The sequence below is a fragment of the Pleurodeles waltl genome, chromosome 2_2 (assembly GCF_031143425.1).
Source record: "Pleurodeles waltl isolate 20211129_DDA chromosome 2_2, aPleWal1.hap1.20221129, whole genome shotgun sequence".
Classification (NCBI taxonomy): Eukaryota; Metazoa; Chordata; class Amphibia; order Caudata; family Salamandridae; genus Pleurodeles; species Pleurodeles waltl.
The window spans coordinates 645565272-645583783 of record NC_090439.1 but is presented as its reverse complement, the minus strand read 5'-3'; the positions used below and the strand labels follow the sequence as shown (position 1 = coordinate 645583783).

The following is an 18512-nucleotide window of genomic DNA, read 5'->3' as shown; positions in this document are numbered from 1 at the left end:
GCAACAATGTAAATATTCTTTGGCATTTTCAACACTCTACGATCATTCCCGAAAGTTCAGGAAGGTATATTTACTCATGCTGAGGAAACAAGTGTCATTTGTTGTATTTCGGTGCGCATGTTTCTCTCTTCCGTGCTGCTTTTCCATGTATAAGTTAATGTAAAGGGAGGTTGGAAAAAAGCCAAATTGAAGTAGTGCAGTAAATTGAAACTTCAGTGCTAAAGAGCTCTCCTAGACATATTTCAAATGCTTTCCTAACCTTTAATCTCAAGTGACGTGGCATCGCATGATAAATTAGTTCTAGGTGTTCAGAGATTTTCGTTTTGACTCTGTGCCAATTTAGAACACCTGCTGTTAGGAGGCATTCAAGTTCAACCAGTTCACCCAGTTATCTCTCCTCTGTTAACTACCATATACATCTAGGAAAAGAAGCCAGCACTGCAGTCACAATCCACTCGGCATGTTTCTCAGTGGTGAGTATTGTTAGCGATATCATAGGCTAAGCGGTCCTATCTGGTGATTAGCAAAGCCTATGGGAGAAGAACCCCTTACGTACAACACCACAGAGGATAAATAACGAGCCCTGTAAATCCCTTCTAAAACAAACTGGTAGCCTCCTAGGAATTAGTGAAACTACCCAGCCTGAGTTATCATTATCTGCATAAACTACCACATAAAACATGGCTGGCCGGCGTCGACTCTTGCAACAGGTCCACAAACGTTAGGCAAAAACATGTTTTACCCAAGACCAAGTTGTCATCTCCCACAGCATTGTGTAGGGCCAGGACTAGAATTCAGCGCTGGCTTAACAGGTTTGTCCATAAAGTATAGATTAAAAAAACATAAAAAAACCACAAAAACCACAAGATTGTCACCTGGCAGACTTCATAGAAGAGTGGTTGTAGAATAAGCTGGACATGGGAGCATTGAGTGAAAGATGGAATTAGTTGTCACAAGTCCATGTTCAGACGTGCAGGGTGGTGCTTTGGTTTTCAGCACTACTGGACAAAAACGCAACACCTGCACGAAGGAAGTTCTGATGGGGAATTTAGGACACAATGTGACCTTCTGAGAGTAACCTTGTCAAAGCTCCCAGCGTGGTTTCTTGGGCACAGAAACCAAATATCATAACTTACTAACCTACAATGCTAAATTAAGAATTAATCATGCAGGTTCAGGAAGCTGCACAATTTAAATGGAGGCCGAGCCAATGATTTCAGTGTGGATTTAAGAGAATATCAGTCTATTGGTTAATGTCATGGTTACTGGATCGCCTGTATCACCTCAAAACAGTGCATGTGATCTCGACTGACATAGGCACTAGATTTAGGTCTCATTTACAGAAAAAACGTGTCTGTTGGTCTACCTGTCGTTTCTAATACATTACATATACAAAGAGTGAGCTTTGGGGCGGCCGGTTTCTTAAGATTTGATGAGCTATTTGTCTATCCCATTTCCCTGCTCCTGATTTGATGGCTTTCCTCTCTATTGCCGTGTTTGTCCAACCCAGGAGCATTTGCTCTCACAGTGCTCTGATTGATTGAGTTGTATCCTTCTGCTACACACCAGAGGGGGCTCTTTCCCTTTTAACATATAATGATCCATGGGAGTGGTCGTCTTTCCTACAGCCCCCCTCGCATCTCAGTTCACTTTCTGTTCAGCCCCTCCCCTGCGTTCCAGTGCTGCCTTCCCTGCTCTATATCCAACTTCTCACCTACTTGTTGTGCAGAAGGGTTTTTATGTAACTATATTATATTATATATATATATATATATATATATATAAAACAACGTTCCAGCAGCTGCAAAGTGCTGTCAGGCCGCTAACTCCTTTTTGGTATGACTTTTTTCTTTTAATTTACAGTTCTACCATGGATGTCTACCACATTTGATCAATAAATTAAAAATGATTGATCATCTCACCACACATATGTAAGCATGTTAAAAGACAGATCTGTGTATGTTGGCAGTCATCTTGGAATGTATTTTCCTTAAGACAAACCCCGTTCCAACATTGCCAGCCATATGTGTGCATAGGTTGGTAAAAAAGCATTAGGAAATCCAGTAGCCAAGTCTTTTAGAGCAGAAACCCGTTGACTTTGCCAATGCTTGTCCCATTTTCAAGACAGCATGAAGTCTTGCACTCATGGTATTTTCCTCTGCATACCATAATCACACTTTGCATTAATTATAAAAGGAACATCGACAGCCTGAGATTGAGATGCGCACTGAGGGGGGAGTGCTGAGCAACTGGCCTGAAAATGTAGTTTTTTCAGAACTAGTCTCAGAATTCACCCACAAATGTGCACACTGAGTGTCCAAGGATAGGATTTGCAATGCTACACACAGTATGTGTCAAACTACATATTGGTCAACGATTACGAAAGATAACAGTGCAGCACTAAGAACCTGTGCTTTTTTCACTCATCACTGTATGTGCCTGCCCAACAAAGTTTATTTGTATTGGTGACAGTTCAACACGCTACACAATTTGTTCTGGTAATTTCACTGTGGAATTTAAATCACTCAGGGGTGGCTCCTCCACCAGGGCGGAGCGGAGGAGAGTTGCCCCCCCCACACCCAACAGCAGCAGCTGCCAAACTTCTACAACAATAATAAACAATGTTAATTATTGTTGTATTGTAAAAGGGGCTAGGCCACGGGCTGTGATGAGCACAGGGTGGGTAGGGAGGAGTGCTCAGCACTCCCCCCTCAGTGCGCATCTCAATCTCAGGCCGGCCAAACATACATGCCCACTAAGCTCTGTCTAACCTGGCAATACAGTGCCGGGTCGGACAGAGCAGGCAGACTCTCCCAATCGGCCGTGGAGCGCCATGGCTGGGTGCTCCGACCAATCCGGCAGCTTGACAGCAGCGTTCAGATTGACCACAGGGCAGGCGGGGAGCCTGTGCCTACGGCAAAGGAAAGAGGAGCTGTGCAGTGGTGGCCGCGGCTTCAAATTATTTTTTTAATGATTAGTTCTGCATCCTCCTACATCCACCCACCAGAGGAGCCACTCCTGCAATCACTACTGCAACTACAAGCGCAAATACCACATAATAATGCGGCAGTGTGCTTCGTCAGTGCCATCCAACTGCTCATTCATAGTAGTACAAAGATGCGACTATTAAAAATAACTTTTTACAAAAAAGCAAACTGGGGAACCTTTGAGTGTCTGAAATGGATGTACATATACAGCAGGGGCAGCTCCTCCATTAGGGCTGAGGAGTGGGCCCCCCGCCAGCAGCGGTAACTGCAAAACCTTTAAAAGAAACAATAATAAACTTTATTATCGTTTTCGTTTAAAAGAGCGGGCCACTGGGGTTACCAGCAGTGAGGGAGGGTGCACAGCAGTCTCCCTCACTGCGCATGTATGTCTGGCTGGCCGTCTCGGCCGGCCAAACACACATGCACAGTGTGCTCTCTCCAGCACAGCAACACAGTTGCCGGGCTGGAGAGAGCCTGCACAGGCTCCCAGTCTACCTGTCTGCTGGGAGCGCCCTGGCCGGGCACTACCAGCTAATCCTTACGCTGGTCTGAGCAGCTTCCAGATTGGCTGCAGGGCAGGCTGTGATCCAGTGCTTGCAGTGACGAGGACAGAGGAACGGAGGGGCGACAGAGAAGGTAAGTGTTTTGTTTTTTATTTAATACATTTATTTCACACCGTCCACCCCGCCCCACCCAGCCCCTTCCGCGCCTCTCCTGATATACAGCACTTATGATTTGTTCTCAGACACATTTTGGGGACCAAAATCAGTATTTTTACTCATGCCCATTTAGGATCACCCAGGGCTTTTATCGAGCAGGGTCCCTTTGTGTCTTAGACCAAGTAGTAATTAAAAAGAGACATTCAAACAAGACCCTATCGAGCCCTAATATAATGTTCTTAACTTTGCAGGCAAAAAGCATCGATCGGGTGAAAAATGACTGTAAAAATGGTTAAGTAATCTACGTCAGCATTGTAGTTCTGTTCACATTTCATGGGTTTTACTTAATCTTGCATTCCCCTTTTTCTTTTTAATAATGTGTTTTTGCGCAGCACGTTAATCTTGTATAGTGCTTAATGTGAACCGAGTTCGCTCTAGGTGACTGTGTGAGTTCAGCTTAAGGATGGGTGTTCATAACAGACCACAATTGAGAGTTCTGAAGCGGAGGCTGAATGCAGTACGAATTTCTCATAGTGCCTGTTAGGGAGATATAAAGGGGTTCAGTCTACGCATCCAATCCTTGGCCTCTCTGCAGTAACCACTGAGCAATGATGGTATGTGCCAATTGTCATTCTATGTGAAAGTGTAGGGAGGAGGTACACAGCTGAGGAATTAATGATAGCGCAAACTGCAAAAGTCAAGGAAAATGAATGGGGTGCCGACAGGTGAATGGGAGAATTGTGTCTGTAGGATGACGGTGAAGTGAAGGAAATGCAAATTAATACATGTATGAGAGACTGACAAGAGGGTGCTGAAGAGGAAAGAAGATGTGGTGAAAACAGCGGATTTCAGAAAGATGTGAGGAGAAGAGGCATAGGTGTCCACGAGAGACTACCGAGGAAAATGGTGTGACTGAAAGGACGGGCATAGCTGAGATCCTCCGAAGACCAACAACCCCTCCACGGAGATTCGTATGTTTTATTCACTCATATTTTCAAAATGTAAACATTTTTCAATTCTAGCTATAAACAACAATTATTGTTTTTACTAATTTAACAGATATTGGTAACAGCCATTGGTTAAGCCAATAGGTTTGGCTTGTGTTAGGTGTATGTCTGTTACTGTGTGATATGTATGATGGAATCTCAGAGGCACGCCAAAACACTGGTTTGGTGGTATTACTAAAAGCACAGGGTTTTACTTTACATCTTCCAAGCCATACTCTTAATGACAAAGGCAGGTCCCTTGGAATAGATTCCTAGTTACATGTTCCCCTTAGGGACCTCCCACACCCCCACCTCAATTTTGTCATCCCAATTAAAGCCCTAGGTAAACGAGATAGCTCAAACTCCACGAAGACCCATCATGCGATCTTCAATCTCAGGAACGGCTATGGTTGGTCATTCTATGTCAAGGAGATTAACACCTAAACTAAAGGCCACACACACACACTGGCAGTTATATATTATGGCATCTTTTCAGTCATGGCGGATGAGTGAGCAGGAGCCAGTGCGTATGCTCGGATCTTCCATGAAAGGCTCCTTCTTGCAGCGCTGGAGTCCTGTTGTTCCTGCGCTTGTTACTCTCTTGAAAGGGAGTTGTACCATGAGCATCAGTACTGTTGGGGCTGATGCTAAAATTGTACAATAAATCAACAAGCGCACTTCTTGAGAAATGTATTTAATTTTGCAGGAATATAAGAATAACCTGGCGATAAGCAGTGCATCATTCAACAGAAGATGAAACATTCACCTTTCCTGGTTAGGAAAGATGATCTAAAGGCTGCTGTACCGCAGGGAGAGTGTGCTGGTGCTTCTCGCGGTTCCTGGACCTTCTCTGCAGTGAACGTAAAAACTAAATTAAATTCAACTGTCCTGCCTTCTGATTTCCTCATGTGGCTTCCACTAACCAGTAATTCATTTTATGTTTTTAATATAATCAATTTTCCCAATGTTTGTAATATAAAAACGTGTTGGAGGTTTCATTTTGTATTTTTTAACCGGACACCAGAAAAACTCACTGAAATCTCTGCTTGTGAAATTTATACTGGGAGGATAAAGGTGTACACAGGTAAACTATTGTTCGCCTTTCAGCGTGTAAACTTGGCTCTTCATTCGTTTCAGGAAAGGCTGAAGGATACCTGCAGGAATGAAGAACATAGGGCGTGATGTGTATGTGCACTTCCTCATCACATCCTGCATGTCCAAGCGAAGAAGGAAGATACTCGTTGGGCAGGAGCAGTGAGAGAGGGAGCTAGAGTCAGAGGGATTCCCTGGTGGTACCCAGCAGTAAAGCTGGTGAGTGGTTTGTAGCAGTCGTGTCCCCACGGAACAAAGGGATTCCTTAACTCCATTCAGTAATAGGACTGAAATAGTCTTTGTACGCCCTTATCCGTGACTCATTCCAAAATTCAGATAGGTTACAGCACAGATCAGAGCTTCAGGGCATCGGAACACTGCACAAAAATTGGCCCATTACTCTTGGAGATTACAGGCTTCCGACATTTAATTGTATCATAGAGAAACAGAGTATGAAGACAGTGAACAGCCATCATTGAACTAGTGCAGTGAGCAAGCCTGCAACCTGCCGCGCGTGACAAGAGGGCGAGCTTGGGTTCCACGGTATGGTTCACAGTTCATCGTTTGAGGTATCGTGGAAGCAGGGTAACAAGGCATATCCTGCAAGCCTAGGAGGCAGGGTAGGGAAATGCAAACATGATTGGGTGCACCAAGGCACTGAGAGCGCTTGTATACGAGGGCACCTGTGAGTCAGCAGGGGAGCGTCGCCCAAGACATCAATCACATGCACAAGGAAAACAATCTCTTCTTTACAGTCACAAAGGGTGAAAATGTTGGTAGCTGGGCCAGCACAAAAGATCCCATTGAAGGAAATAAAACAAAACAACTGAAACAAAGAAATAGCAATGTTGGCATACCTGGTGCATAGCCAGAAATACAAGAGTATTAGCTACGGTACCTCAAGAGGCAAACTTACAGTAACAAGAATTATAAACAGCGAACTGGTCTTCGAATAATATAAGATGAACAAAATAATAAAATAAGGTACGGGTTGCAGGTCAGATAAAAACACAAGTAAGTAAAAGATTGACTAAAACCAAATCATGGTGCCAGTCCAATGTAAACGTACTATGTGGTACAAGGGGCATGAACTAAACTACTGTGACATTTCGTTGCTCGAGCAGCTTCAATAGCCAATCAGGCTACCCCTTATGGGAGTCCAATTTGCTGCGCATGGAAACTGGATATGTGGCGGAGAGCTCCACATTGAGCAGAATGCACAGGGCATAGGCTCCCAAATGAAGAAGGAAAGAACCTCCAGGAGCAGTCACACTAGCAATGTAAGATCGGATCAAACAGGGGAGGATTCCCAACTCCACGCTCTTCCTTCAGTGTGCTCCTCAGAAGCAGGCAGTGGCGGCCGGTGAAATTTCAAAGTGGTGGGGCATGAGCACCAGTCGCGACTTGCGGGTCTCCGAGGGGGCGGCACAACATAAAAAATATATATATAAAAAAAATAAACGAAAAACTTTACCTCCGCTCCTGTGCCACGTGCACCGTACCTCTCCTCTTCTGTCTTGCTCCTTCACAAGCTCCCAGCCTGCCCTGAAGCCAATCCTGATGCTGCTCAGATCAGCACCCAGCCAGGGCACTCCCATGCAAACTGGGAGCCTGTGCAGGCTCTTTCCAGCCTAGCAACCGTGTTGCTGGGCTGGAGAGACCCTTCTGCCCATGTGTGTTTGGCCAGCCTGAGCCAGCTGGCGAAATATACATGCACTGTGAGACAGAACGCTCAGCACTCCCCCTCTTTGCTCATCACCCCCGTGGCCCCGCCCCTTTTCACCAAAAACTGGTGGAAATTGGGGAAATGTTTAGCAGCTGCCGCTGCTGGCGGGGGAGAGAGGGGTGACGCTCCTCCACCCTCTTGGAGGTGCCACCCCTGACGAGCACATGCCTGAAACTGAACCGAGCAAAGCGCAACTCTATCAAAGACGGTCCCGAGGGGGGAAGGATGCGGGGACTTGAAAATTGGTGCATTTTCTGCCAGAATTTACCATACTGACTTGGAGACTGAATTTTTGAAAAGCAATTCTTAAGGGGTACTTGATAAATGAAGATTTTTCTAGTAAGGTGGTGCCCACTTGGACAACTGCTAGTGCATATGTCACTTTCAGCAGATTTGAATAATGCACTTAGGAGCACATCTTGGTTTCAGATGCAGGATAATTAACACTTTTAGAAATGGGGTTTCTGGTTGGTTAGGGTATGCAACTATGTCAGGCAGAACCCACCCACTCTAGTCAGGGCAAGGGAGTTACAGGTCCAAGATAAACCCTGCTCACTCCCTTGGTAGCTTGGAACGAGCAGCTAGGCCTAACCCAGAGGCAATGTGTAAAGCGTTTGCACAACACACGTGACGCACTATCCCCACCACAAACGAAACACAACACCAAGTTTTATGAAAATATACTGTATTGTACACAACACAATTATTAGACCAAACATCACATATCAGTAATATCCTGCTACCTTAGCAGTTGTCCCAACGTTACACGTTAGTTACTCTGCAAAACTAACAATAGTCACATATAACACACAGGTTACTTAGTAATCTACAACATAATCAGTAGTCAGGAAACACGTTATTACACCAAAGCACTTCTCATAAAATATCATAAACACCCATATTAGGAACATTATAAAACATATGGCAAGTCAGAAAAACATTTTAGCATGTTATGCCCATAAAAGGAACATTTGCATACACATATGAAACATCATAAAACAGGTAGGCAACATATCAATCACTAAATCTCTAAAAAGAACATATGCCATATGTACATCCTATAGAAAGTACCTGTTTAAGATGAAGGCACCTCCAGTGCCTGTAGAACGGAAAATGTGGCTCCTGACACTCCTCTGTGCCAAACGGGGGCCTCCCAAGAGTTCTGGGGTTGAGGGGGACGACACACCGCCCTTGGGATTAAGGACAGGCCCCTTTTGGGGCCCGCGATCACTGTGGGCCCTGCCGGGCCTCAACTGGCCCTTCAACCAGGGGGTCCCTAAACCAAGAACAATTTGTGGGGCCACCGGTGGGGGGGGGCTCACCGACTCTCGCGGGGCACCCAAGGGAGACCTGTGGTGCAGGGGGGCCTCCGACGAGGCTTCCGCCCCGCCCAAGGTCTCTGGTGACAGGCCAAGGGTTTTGTTGGGCATGGGGAGCCTCTGATGAGGCTTCCTTTCCCCCGCCCAGCTTCTGGTGCACGCGGCGGCCCGCCCGGCCACCAGAGAGGGCAGGCACCAGAGTAGGTGCCTGCCTGTGCCCTGGGGGCTCTTCTGAGAGTGCGTTTCACCCCGGGGGCACAACAGACGCGCACTCACTCCTGATCTTCAGTCGATGGTGCCCTGAGGGCACAGAAACAGCGCAACTCCGGCACGCTCAACCAAACAAAGCTGGGTCGCGGTGGTGAATCCATCGGCAGCAATAAGTGCTCTCAAGCGCTGAAGAAATAAAGGCGAAGCTCTTTTCCAAAGCGCCAATTCTTTAAGAAATGAGGAGAGCACCCTCCAGGTGCTAGGGTCGAGTACTGAAGCACTCCTCTTGCTTACCATGGTTGCAGGGGTCAGGGGCCACAGCACCCTGCCCCTGGGGGACAAATTTCAAGGCCAGCACAAGGAGGATGCAAGCAAGTGGCAGTCCCTTACAGTGACCAAGCAGGTCAGGGGTCAGAGGTCAGTACAGCAGCAGCAGTCCATGGCGGTCCCTGGTGAGTCCTTCCAGCATTCTGTGTCCGGTTCCAAGATGTCTCCAAATTGTGGGTAAAACTCCCCTGTACTTATACTCAGTCTTTACAGTGTTTTACAATGGTAGGGGAGAGGAGGTTCCAACCAGTTACAACTGGTCCTGGGAGTGCCCTCTCTCTCCTCCAGCACAGGCTCCAAACACCATTTGGTGGTAAACGACCCTATTGTGTGAGGCCAGGGCACAACCTTTACAAATGTAGGTGTGCCCCGCCTCTCCCTTCTCTCAGCCCAGAAAGAATATTCAGCATGGAGATGCACCTCTGTGACACCTCCACCCTCCTTGTGACAGGCTGTCTGAAAAGTATGGATAAAGCCCAATTGCCACTCTGCTCACACGTGGATTGGAGTCAAGCTGCAAAATACCAGAGTCATAAGCACAGAGAAATGCTCATTTTCTAGAAGTGGCATTTCTGTAATAGTAATAAAATACACCTACACCAGTAAGCAGCATTTCTTACCACCATTACAACCATACCAAACATGCCAATGCTACCCCTCATAAATCAGACAATACCCCCTACATATAAAGCAGGGCATTTCTAATGCAATCCTAGGAGAAGGCAGCACTCACAGCAGTGAGACACCAAGTTAGGCTGTTTCTCACTACTAGGACAGGCCACACAACCTGGCACATGTCCTGCCTTCAACATACATGGCACCCTTCTCATAGGGCTAGCTAGGGCCTACCTTAGGGGTGACTTACATGTAGTAAAACAGGAGTTCTGGGGGTGGCAAGTAAATTTAGATGCCAGGTCCCTGTGACAGAAAACTGCACACACAGGTCTGAGACAGGTTTGAAAGGCTACTTCAGTGGGTGTCGCAAGCAGTGCTGCAGGCCCACTAGTACCATTTAATTTACAGGCCCTGGGTATAGAGATACCACTGTACAAGGGACGTACAGGTAAATTAAATATGCCAATTAGGTATAAGCCAATCTAACCAACTTTAGATGGGAGAGCACCTGCACTTTAACACTGGTCAGCAGTGCTAGAGTGCTCAGAGTCCTAGAGCCGACAGCGAGAGGTCAGAAAAAATAGGATGGATTAGGCACAAAGTCAGGGGGTGAACCTTCCACAAGGGACAGGTCCAACAAAAAAACAACAAAATGTAACAGAAAATCAAGCTTAGAAATGTTTTTAAAGTGAGCTCATTTGAATAAAAAATGGTCTGCATGGTAAGTGTGCATAAACATATATACATAGAAGTACAGTTACACAGATAGGTCACAAGGAAGGCAACATATGCGCATATCAAGCAGTGAATACTATAAAACCATATGCAACATGTATACAAGTTGTACTAAAAAGAAAACTAGAATGCATTTTGGGTCGTGTAGTGCCATGGTGTGCAGAAGAAAAAATTTAACTTTAAGTATATGCAACAACAATGCAGTAGCCGGTACAGTCAACAGTTTCAGAAGTGAAAGGACTTCCCAAGTGCTATCTTAATACTACGCCTGCAATCTCAGCGCAATACAGACACATCTCAACACACACAGAGATGCCACTATAAAAAATGTGTCACAATTTGGGTAGGAAGACAAGCCTTCAGGCCTACACCTTCCACAGCGTCACCTAGCTTCTACAGCATATCACACTAGTGAGCACTGCTCACTGAGCAGCCACATTATATGCACTGCATGAAAAGAAAAGAAACACACCAATCCAGTGCCTGCATGGGAGGGTCTCTGCCCTGAAAAATGTCAATTACATCGAATAAGTAATACCTTAGTGCTAACACGATCTGCATCACATTTTGCATCGAACTCTTAAAGTAATCTAGCAAACGCGAAACTTCCCTTTTTTTTTAAATAAATTGTTACAGACCATAACATTTATTGATTTTGCCCTCCTACATGTTTTCTTCACTAAAAAGTCTGTTGGCAAATGAAGTCTCAAAACTTCTGAGGCAAAATCTCTTGCTTTTGCGTTTCAAAGCGGTGCGATGAGGTCTTTATTCCAACAGTTAGCGCCTCGACACATCCATTTTTGCAATCCAGACACGCGAGCCTGAACTCCCCTCCCTTCACTTGGCGCCTAAGCTATGAACCAGTGCCATGTGTATGCATAAATGAAAGGTGAAGCTGGATGCGACCGGGCATCAGAAACTAACACGAGTTCATTATTACTGACGCCTGGTTACAAATTCCTTGATCGCATCCTTTCCCGCTTCGTCACAAAGTGAGGTGGAGTCGGTGAGGCATTCTGAACTCACCCCACTCCGTCATGTGAATGGAAACGGTGTGGGAAAACATTATTTTGACTAACAATGCTGTTCTGAAAAGCCTGGGCTTTAAAGTAAAATGCCCAAAGCTGTCTTCGGTCTGTGCCGGTTAAAAGAGGAGGAGACAGGGAGGTGACAACACCTGCTCTAAGATTAAATAGAAGGGCTATGGGTTGGCAAGCCCTACTGATGTCGCAGTGCAGCGTCAGGTACACCTAACATGGGCGGCATGTAGCTCCTGGAAGTGCCTGACACTAACTGAGCGAGCATCTGGCAATTTGCCATTAAATAAAACTGTATTTTTAACATTTTACTTTAAAAGGTAGTTAATATACATATATATATTTTTTTTATAAAGGGAAGACACAAAAAGCCAGGGGCAGTGCCCTTATGCAGGAACTGCCTCTGGAAGCAGGTTGTTTTAGGTTGAGCAGCCAGTCTATGGGAGGATGCACACTCATGAGCCACATAAATTGGCTTTCTTAGTTCGATACTTTGCTAGACAAGCAAATGAGCATTTTGGGATGAGACTGGGGCTCTGGTGTATCTTCGTTCTCAGCACGATCACTGGATAAGGATGTCTGACGTAACTAAGGCACAACTTACAGGCACCTTGAGGAATTCTCGCCTTCAAGCAACCCGGAACGCCTCAAACAGTGATGGGAGATTTTGGTGCTGTAAATGTTTTCAATTCTAGTTCGTTGGCTATTTATTAAAGGAATTGGAAACTTCGGGAATTTGAAACATCACTTGGTCTGCCACTCTCATAAAGAAAGGCAGTTTTCTACCTTCAGGCAACACACGAGAATAATCTCAAACTTAGCCTAGCAAGATGCCCACATTGCTCCCAAAGTGGGGCTTACTCATACAGATTGATGCTAAAAATAAAAATAAAACAGTTTGGCTCTCTTGCGAACTCCGGGTATACTTGCAAGCATTCCTAGACCCCAGAATCTCATCAGCAAATGGAATATTAGGTTTGATCTGCAGTCTGAGGACAGTTTGTATACCCTGCATCTCAATTGCACAAGGGCTTAGTGAATACTTGGGCCAAATGCCTGTCTTGTTTTTTAAGGCATTATTTGATTTTAGAGACAAAAACATGTTCATATTTGTAATAACAGCGTGCATTTTGTGGTTTTGGGCATCTCCCCTTTATCCATCACATTATTTCCCCTTTTGGTAAATTGTGCTTCTATACTTTAGCTCTCATTGCATTTGGGGCCTCGAGCATTTAAGTTGTCCTGAGGCCCCACATGAAGCAACACTTCATTATGGTCAGCAGTGACTGGAAGGTGGGGGTAGGATTTTAGTCAGGCCAAAATGTACCTGAAATGGGCTTACTCAGTTGCTTAAACTCACATTTCATATCTCTAACAACTAGTGGGCCACCACTCAAGTCTTTTGGCCCTGATCTATGTATTTTAGATTGAACTTTAAAACAATCCGTACCATCAACACTCTACACCTAAAGTACATAAATGTGATGAGGAATACGATGAGTGACATAGTAACAAATTTAAACAGCACACTACACTTTGGTGTTTACACAAAGGACAATATTATATTAAATAATTTGTCAAACACAAAAAACAAATTCACAACACAGATGTGGTCATTCCAACAATACACACGAATGGGATATGGTTCTCCTGAATCAATTCAAATTAGACTATTTCCATCCATCCTTTTCCTCATTTGTCAGATCTCTGGCTTCACCAATTATTGAACACATGCCATCATTAAAACCACACATCTATAAATTAGAACCCCGTACCAAATGGTCTAGAGTCCAAAGAAAATTAAACATCCCTCAACACATAAATGAGCTGAAAACAGGTGCTTATCTCCGTTTTAGATCCTGACAACACAAATTTACCTTACGCTTCCCAGTTATTGTTAACCCCGATCAAGGTCATCTATCATGCTATGGCTAGACGCACAGCTACAAAGAGAAAATTCAACCACATCTCACCAGCGCTACATGAAGCACACTGGCTTGTTATCCAAGCCAGAATAAAAATTGAGATGTGCTGGACAACATATAAAACCCACAACTTGGGAACTCCACCCAGAAACGTTACAAGGCATAGGGAAAGTGGACAATTACCATGGGTCCTCAACTTTTATAGGGCCCGCACCTTCCAAGGGGTCCCCTGGGAAAGTGAACTTTCTCACCTCTGTCCATTTCTGTATGTAAACCTTCCTCCTCTCTGCCTACCTCTCCCTTTCTTTGCCCAATGTCATCTAGAGGATTTTTGGGATCCTGGCAAGGCATTGTTAGACTGTTTTTGATTGACCCCCCATTTCTGGAAGTTTGTTTGGCAACAAGCGGGCTTAAATGAGCTGAAAATGGGTATCAAAATTCAAAGTTGTTCCGAACAGGGGACCCCAAAATCTATCTCACAAAGGGCCAAAAACTCCTTAAGAGACACTGATTCCACCTCACCAGTTATGACTGCTCATCTCTGAAAGAATTATGGGACTTCCACTGGAAACACCAAAGCTGAATATAAACCTGGCACAAACTATTCTGCCAGTTTAAAAAACTTCCGGTTAGCACTACTCAATACACAAGAAGACCTCCTCACCTTCTGGAAACAGCTAAAGACACATCTCTGTCAACTTCTTCCCACCTAATAGGGTACTTTGGTTTTCGTTTCAAGGATTGTAATTGCAACCTTCTCTAAAGAGGCTCTCTCGCTCTCATTTACTACTTTTATAGCAGGGCCACACAAATACATTAGCGATGTCAACCCTGTTGCGCCAATATAGTTGTAGACAATTCAACAGGAAGCTTTTTCTTGACTTCTTTGTGACCTGCATGCACATTTGGAAAAGCCTAAATGTAACAGATTACTACACAAATGAGTCAGCTGTGGCTCATTCGTATGTTTTTCACCCGGCAGACAGAGTGTCTGTCAGGCTGAGCAAAGTGCAGCCTGACACCCTTCTTGTTTAGGTCAGGCAGCCAGAAGCTCTACAGGTGATAAATGTGACGGCTCCTGACTCCTGAGCTGAACTCTGCCAGGCTCAGGATTTCACAGAGCTGTGGGTTTCACCTCCTCAGCCTGGTAAAAGTGCCTCAAGGCCCTCTCCCTTGTGACAAGGGGGAGCGTCACTGATTGCCTTTGACCTAGGTGCTTCAATTATACGCCCTGAGCAGCCCAGGGCATAGTGTCAATCAGTGACACCTCGTCACAGACTGGGGTGGGGTCAGCAGTATCACTGAATCCATCCCACTGTGTGACGAGGAAGGGACTGCTGCCTTCCCCTCACTGGCTCACATAAGGTCAGCCAATGAGGGGAAGGCAGCAGTCCCATCTCTCCTAGCACCTCCGCGGTGCTTGCCATATTCTGTTTCTTTACTGAGACGTATTCATTCAATTAGTGTGAGCGTTTGAATGTAATTTGTTTGTTCAAACATTTCTGGATGACATTAGCATTGAGGGTGCTGACATATTATTCATGTAGTGTGATTGTGTTTAGGTGTTAAGGTAAAGTGACATTTATTTTTCTTGTGTTCCGATTCGCTGCAGAAATTATACATTCACTTATACCACAATTAAATTGCAAGAGTTCTAATTTTTTATGCAAGAATTGTGTATTCAACCCTCCATTTTAGGGGAAAGGTAAAAAGACATTTCTGTTCTATTAGGAATGCTGTCCAATTATTTTCTGGTGTTGTTGTTCATTGAGATTTAAAATATAACTCTGCATTTTAAAGCCTTAATGGCACTCACCCTGTACCACTTCTTTTTTTAATATTGTAATGAAACCCTTTACCTTTTCATTGATTTATAAAGTTACTGAGTGGGTCCACTCAATTTCACCCTAAACTATTAATGTACTGTATTTTGCTTGATTTTGGTGTGTGTGTGGGGAGTGCTTTAAAACAGGGACACATTGCTTCATGAAATTGAGGTTTTAGCACAGGCTCCAATCCAGTAATGGTGGAAATCCTGATTGATGTAAATTTTGGGGTGTCTAAGTTTTGGGGTACCCTCCATTTGCTCCCACACTACCGACCGTTGAAGTCCATCTAAAATGTGTTCCAATGTTGTTTTTACTGCAGCCTTCGTTGCTTTTGTTTCTACCCACGCCTGCTAGGTGTGGCACTTGTTGGCTTATCCCTGTGTTGGTTGCTTGTTCTGTTTGCTCGCAGTGCATAGCTGATCGGGACAGTGCTGTGGCTGCGGTCAGTGTTGGGAGAGGGAGAGAAAGAGAGTGCATCTAGGTGAAAGGACCTCGCCCTGTAGCTGCTCTCACTTCAGTGACAGCCAGGTATTACCGACGGAAAAATGAAACACGGTCAACATGAAAATACCAGTGTCAAACTCAGAAAACGTAACGCAAACATTTAAAATGCACAATATAAATCAGTAAAAGGGTACACAGCGAAGCCTCACGATGCAAAAAAAAAAAAAAAGCAACGGATATTTTAACATTAAAAATAGTTACAATTATGTCGGCACTAACTAAAATCCCCCTGGCAATATCATGGAGTTGAAGACCCTCAGAAGGACCGTGGAGCACCTTCTGGGAATTCAGCGCAATATCCTTGGTTAAGCACGCGCCCCTGAGGTAAGCGCCGTTTTAGGGGAAGTCTGTCGACTCGCCCTTTTCCGCTCAAAAACCTATACTCGCAGACATGTTCTTCACATATGTCAAACCAGACTCCATAGGTTAAAAAAAGATATCCTCGAACACACAAAGGGGCGGTTAATTCGGAAGCGAGAGCTGTACAGTACTACCCAGGAAGAGAGAAAGGGAAACCCTTGGCAGTCACGGGGTGGTCTGCAGTAGGTTGTCAAGATACGGTTGCAGGAAAGTAAACAGCCCTTTTATAGCTCTGTCAAAGTGGGTTTTGGCACATTAATTTATATGTATACTTTTTTTGTTAACCAAACTCAAGGTTGCTCTTTACTAGGGTGAACAGCACTTTCCATTCCTGGAGTTTGCATTCACATAACGTTTTCTGGTGGGCTGGTCCAATTGGCTCAAAATAGACTAGGACTACTCCCATAGTAGCAAAGTCTAAGGTTAGATAGGTGGTGTCCAGGTGTCACGGACCCCTCTGTGGTTCCCCTATCGGCTGAGAGGCTTTGCTAACCACTGTGACTCCGATCTGAGACCATAACTTTAAACATTTGCCTCCAGCTTTGATCCTCGGAACAAGAAGGCGAAAACACCGCCAGGTGATTAAACATTAAGTTTTTTTTTTGTTTTTTTTAAAGTGTTTTGGCACCACATATTTCAGTCGTACCAAATAGAACAGAAGCCAGGCAGATTTGGAAGCAGGTGCATGGTATGATACGAATATAAGATATATTTAGGCTGACTTCACAATGTACGATACAATGCGTGGCCAAGGGCAAGTTTAGCGCGACGTTATCCTGACGCTTCATGAAACAGCGGGTGCGTAGTGTCAGTTTTCACAGAAGGCATGTACTGCCTTTTGTCACATCTCCTCTACGCACTCAAAAGTGCTCGTGTGCCCTACTGCCCCAGGCCAAGGCGCTGTTTGCATAGAGCATCTCGGGTTCCTGAAATCCATGCTCTGGAATCGCATCCAGTCCAGATTTCTACTTTGCCTTCTATGGCTTGTGGTCCGTTGTTTACCGAAAGTACCAAAATGCAAACCAAAGCTGAACTGGGTTGGTGCCTTACATTATAGATCCGTGAAACGAGACAGCTCATGCCCTCCTCTGCGCGAGGACAGCTTGCTGGGCACTGCCGCTCTCACTTTGTTGTAATTCACCCCCTATGCACGCACCTGCCTTTGCTAGGCGCTCAGCCAGGGCCGGTACTGACAGTCCGCGGAGCTGCTGCGCTGTGAATGAAAGGGCTCGCTGTTTGTTTGGGGGTCGGGGCTGTGCGCGCCTCCAGCTGCTCCGAGCGGGATCTGACCGGCCAGGGGCTGCCCCCGCCACTGGGGACCTGGGGCACCGAACCGGCTCCGGGGCAGAGTGCAGGGCCTGCCAATGACACCGGTGAAAGACGACTCGCACGAAACAAATCTGAGCGCAAAGCCGATCGTTCTCAAATTCTTCCAGCCGCTGCTATCCCTGTGCGTTGGAAGACATATACACACCCGCCCAACACAAGCAGACACCCCGGCAGACAGACACAGTACCGGCACACATGCGCCCGCCCAGCCAAGAAAGAGCATTTCTAATGCTAGAAAGTTGCTTGAGGAGAGCGCCCACTCTCTGGTGTTTGCTTTCTCCTCTCAGGCGCAGTTTATAAAGAGACAACAAACACCTACTGTTCTAGCTGCTCTGTGAAGTCTGCAGACTGGTTGCGGCGTCACACTCCAAGACCCAGCGCCTGCCTCTTCTCCCTCCAGCACAACTCAGGAAGTACGACTGGAGACCCCCGGGCTTTAAAAGTGGTGGCACCAAAAAATAGAAAAATAAACCAAAGCGGGAGAATGGGGAGCGTCAGTCCGAGGCTGGGTTTCTGCTGCCACCGGTCACTTTGAGGAAGTTGCTTGAGCTGGGCAGGATATTTTCTGAGCTCTACTTCCTGGTGTGATACCTACAATGGACATTTGCATAGTTAATGCCCGAGGGAGGCACGTCTGTATGCGAAGATTAGTTGGGCACTTTACTGCCGAGTTTTAGTTTTTAGTGCTGGCTGGTACCCCCTCTCACTGCGAGTAGGAATTCCTCACTTCTCAACCAAACATAATTTACCCCTAATCTCGTTCATAAACATTTCCATTTTAGACTTAGATGGCACCTGGTCCGAAGGGCGACAGGTTTTCAGCTCGGGGTTTTCCTTTCACGCGTCATTGGTGTCAGGTGTGTGAAGTTCAA

At 45.5% G+C, this 18512-nt stretch overlaps 1 protein-coding gene across 2 annotated transcripts in view; it reads right to left on the bottom strand.

Moving 5' to 3' along the window:
- LYN (LYN proto-oncogene, Src family tyrosine kinase) overlaps positions 1 to 18177 on the bottom strand; it is a 265777-nt gene extending 247600 nt beyond the window's left edge. The window contains exon 1 of one of the 2 annotated variants that reach the window (XM_069220197.1): positions 17960 to 18177. The gene's annotated coding sequence lies outside the window, so the exon portion shown is untranslated. The remainder of the gene's footprint in view (positions 1 to 17959) is intronic. The other variant, XM_069220195.1, reaches the window with a different exon arrangement.
- Between the last annotated feature and the right edge of the window lie 335 nt (positions 18178 to 18512).